Genomic DNA, 4525 nt, shown 5'->3' with positions numbered 1-4525 from the left:
GAGGGAGGAAGATAATCAGACCTAGTGACACAACTTTTTGACAACTGCTGCATTCCTTCAGCAGGACGTATACAGAGACATAACTTTCTACCACAGGCTGATGCAGCCCTGAGTTCCATTTTCCTCTGAAAGAGGGTGCGAGAGGGAGGCAGGTAAAAGACTGGGAGTGAGGAGACAGAGGTGAGACAGAATAGAATAACAGGAGCACATATGCTGGAATCTTTCGTCAATGCAGTCCTTTGACAGTGTAGACTGAGTATTTGCAATTTGCCAGGCACTCTTCTAGGCATATGGGAAGAAAACAGAGAAAGAGTTCTGGCCTCAAGGAGCTTCATTCAAACCTGAACTCAACTCCAGCTTCCACCACTTGATAAATGGGTGGCCTTGGATTAGTTACTTAATCTCCCTATGCTTCATTTTCCTCATCTGTAAAGTGTGAACAAGACTTAGGAGTTCCTGGATGAGAACCAAATAAAAGGATCTCTGAAATGTACCTGATAGAGAGTCTGGCACCTAGTAGGTGTTTAATAAATGAAAATCTTTCCAGTGGCAACTCACATTCCAAAATTTATTTCTTCATACGTAGAAACTGCAATACAATCCTATAGACCAGAAACCAACCATTTACAGGATCTCATTTGGGTAGTTGGAGGGTGTGCACGTAAGGTCCTCAGAAGGTTCAGGAGGGCTGCAGTGTCACTCTTCCTATAGAGAGACAGTACTTCTGGCTCCCTCTATACTTCAGAAGGCACCTAGATATTTTTACATTGCTCCACAATATTGAAGAATAAAACCATACAGAATACTATCCCCATCTTAAGCAATGTAGTCCTTCAAGGCAGGCTTTCCCACGTACTCTCTCTTACAATTATGCCAAAAGCATAAAACCACTTTAAAGAATATATTCAGAGCCAACTATCTGTAATTGACTATCTATTCACATGATTTCTTGTGTATCATAATGTTACTGAAGTTTCCAGTCCCACCTCTGATTGAGTTTGGCCTGACCTTTCTGAGAAGCCGAGACTGCCTTTGAAATAGGATAACTGGGAGAAAGAAAAACGGATTGGGATCTTTGTTTCTGTTTTTCTTTTGCCACCTCCTTTTGGTGACTTCTGTATAGTTAGGACCACTCTGGAGAAGTGAAGGGTAGAGGAAGAAAGAAAAGGAGAGTCCTATCGGCTGATTTTGCTATATGTTACAAGCCTGGTAAAAACATTTGGAGTTAGAGAATATTTATTAAACATGGATGAAATAAAGTTAGAGAATTACTTGTGTGGATTTAATTTCCTCAGACTACTCCCATGGTTCCTTAGCGGGAAATATTCATGAGTCAACTATACAGAACAGTAGTTATTATTCAAGAGACGTGGGCTCAGGAGGAGGTTTGATGCCATAGCAGACCTCACTGACTTCAACTGTACTTCGAGTTGAAGAGCTGAATGATGTCCGAAGGGACTGAAACACATATTGCTTTAGAGTGTGTCAGGAAGACCTGAAAGTTCCCACATGGAAATGAAATTCGTTATTGGCAAGCACGGTGACAGGACACCCCAAAGGACGGAGCCGCAAAGAACTCACAGAGCCCTGTGGCTAACTACATGGCCTAGTTTGATCTTAAAGTCATTGTCCTGGATAATCCTTTCAAATCTGTTCCTGCACTTACGAGCCACTCAACACGTGACTGAGCTCTCCCTCTCAGGTTCTTTTACACTGACCTGTCAGAGGAGACTTTCAGCAAACCCAGATATCATGTCAAATCATCCAACAGATGTCCCTTGCAAATGCACTGGAGCAGAACCAACTATATGGAGAATTCATAAACAAGGAGACACTCACCCAAGGATTTTCAAAGGATTGGCATAGCTCTTTGTACAGAGAATTCAGTCTCTTGGGTGGAACACGAGCGATCCAGAGGGAATGAGCAACAGAAAATCGACTCTTGCCCCAAATGGGGCTTACGCTGCCTTACATGAGAGGCAGAAGGATATTTTAGAGCCTAAACTCTTCATCATCTCAATAAAGTAGTCTTCAATTCCATAGCTCTAAGAAGTAACAAATTTTAACAACTGGGATAAAAGGATTTAGGAGAGAGAAACCCAACATTCAGCCCCATTTCAGTCAGTGGCTTTCTCACCATATTGGGAAGGGGTGGGCCAGAACCGTCTGATCTGTTTCTGATTTCCCTGTTCACTGGCATCAGAGGATTTTACTGCAGGAAAACTAATATCTGACTGGGCTCCAAGTGCCAAATAAGAGCACTCCATGTTGATTCCAGGCCACCAAAGGGTTTGGGGTCACCGAGTCACAGGCTGTGAATGTGAATACTTGATGATTTTTACAGGTGACTGGGTGAACAAAGGAAAACCCAGGAGATACACAAAGGTGGAAACTAGAAATTTCTCATTTGAATTATTTAACATATCTCACTCTGATGGTTCTGAATATAAAAGAACCACAGACCCTTCAAAAGAAGTTACTGAGTTTAGGTTTCTGGCCCACATGAGCAGTGGAAGTATGCTCACTAAGATTTACAAGACACTTCGAGGCACCAGGGAAATGGTCAATTTATTGGCAGGATATTTTTGTTGTTATTGTTTTTACTGTTCAAATGGGCAGGCAATGAATCCTATTTAAAAAATCAAAATGCCAATTAAACACTGTCTACTTCTGACTTAATTTTATTCTAGCAACAGCCCAGAATTTTTTGAAAACCTCCTATGTGTCAGGCACTATATAAGGCATTAGGAATATAATAATCAATAAGGCACTGTCCCTTACTTCAAGGAATCTTCATCGTTTGAACAATTTTATTACTTATATATATATTGAAATTACCAGAGCATTTAGCTCAAACCAAGGACTCAGATTAAACTTTGTAAAGGAGACCTTGGCTGAAATGAGTCTTAAAGGATATAGAGATAAGTGTATACACTTTTTTTTTTTTTTTTTTTTTTTTTTTTTTTTTTTTTTTTTTTTTTTTTTTTTTTTTTTTTTTCCTTGCGTTATGCGGCCCTCTCCCTGTTGTGGCCTCTCCCGTTGCAGAGCACAGGCTCCGGACGCGCAGGGTCAGCGGCCATGGCTCACGGGCCCAGCCGCTCCGCGGCATGTGGGATCTTCCCGAAACGGGGCACGAACCCGCGTCTCCTGCATCGGCAGGCGGACTCTCAAGCACTGCGCCACCAGGGAAGCCCAAGTGTATACACTTTTAATGGTGGTGGTTTTATAAGAAGAGAAAGAAAAAGAAATCTCCCCCCACCACCACCCCCTCTTGCTCTCTTCTCTCTCCCTACCATGTTAGGACACAGCAAAAAGATGGCTATCTGCAAGCCAGGAAGAGAGCTCTTATCAGAAACTGACCATGACGACACCCTGATCTCAGACTTCCAGCCTCCAGAACTGTAGAAAAACTGACTTCTGTTGTCAAGCCCCCCAGTCTGTGGTGTTTTGTTATGGCAGCCCAAGCAGACTAATAAAGCAGGTAGCACCATTTTATAGGAACAGCATAGGAGATTTAAAGGGGTCATTAGAGTGAGTAAAGTTGGTTATTCCAGGGGTTTACTTGCTAAATCCTAGTGTATAGCTCCAACCACCATGGGATATAGTGTACTTTCCCACGGGTACGCCATAGCCTACTATTCCAACAGTATCAGGGAATAAAGGCAGAGCAAATTCAGGGGGTGCAATAGTCCTATACTGGGCAAGTGGACACGACCTCTGTGGTTAGGGGTGTGGCACAACATCTGTCACTGACACGTAAGTGCCAATCCTGCTTATTCCTTTCCTTGGGAATGGCCACAGATGTTTCCATAACTGGTGTGTTTACTTCCCCTGTGTGGTTCGCCCAGGCACATCACATGCAGTGTTCTCACCGAGTCATCAACTTTTCAATTCAGGTAAAGTAAGTAGAAAAACGAGACAACTGCCCAGATAATTTGATTCTGTGGAGAAACGATATTAATTGGTTGCTTCTAGGGTGTTTGTGTATTTGGCAGGGAGTGGGGAAATTATCAAATGCTGGAGACTGCATGTTTCTCAAAACTTTTATAAATTTGGAATTCTTTCACTCCTTTTTATGTTGTTCATGAGAATTAGAATCAAGACAGGATAATGTGCATTATATTCCCTGAACGATAGATTGTCAGGCTGAGGCCTGAAAGGTAAAGCAATATGGTAGCAATGAACATATTACTAGAGCTCGAACATCCCTACTAAATTCACAACCTCAAATCAAGTCCTTAACCTATCACTCTCATGCAGTCTACCAACAATTTTTATTATCTAACTTTTTTCATGAATCTGGCGAAAAGTACTAGCAATTGTTTAACTTTGTCATGTGATCTGCATTTCTAATATACTACTAGCTTGTGGTTAATCAGGAAATTCAGAGACCTTTGTCTTTAAATCATGTTATCAGAATATAACCTTCCAGGGCTTCCTTGGTGGCGCAGTGGTTGAGAGTCCGCCTGCCGATGCAGGGGACACGGGTTCGTGCCCCGGTCCGGGAAGATCCCACATGCCGAAG

General features: G+C 42.3%; 1 long non-coding RNA gene across 1 annotated transcript; it reads left to right on the top strand.

Moving 5' to 3' along the window:
• The first annotated feature begins 1509 nt into the window (after positions 1–1509).
• On the top strand, positions 1510–2028 carry LINC02915 (long intergenic non-protein coding RNA 2915). The gene has a single exon (XR_014368655.1). It is a non-coding gene; the product is annotated as a long intergenic non-protein coding RNA 2915 (long non-coding RNA).
• Positions 2029–4525: the final 2497 nt, after the last annotated feature.

Source organism: Lipotes vexillifer, unplaced genomic scaffold (genome assembly GCF_000442215.2).
Source record: "Lipotes vexillifer unplaced genomic scaffold, Lipotes_vexillifer_v1.1 scaffold408, whole genome shotgun sequence".
Lineage (NCBI taxonomy): Eukaryota > Metazoa > Chordata > Mammalia > Artiodactyla > Lipotidae > Lipotes > Lipotes vexillifer.
Note: the sequence above shows the minus strand (reverse complement) of the source record. Positions and strands in the feature narration are given on the sequence as shown.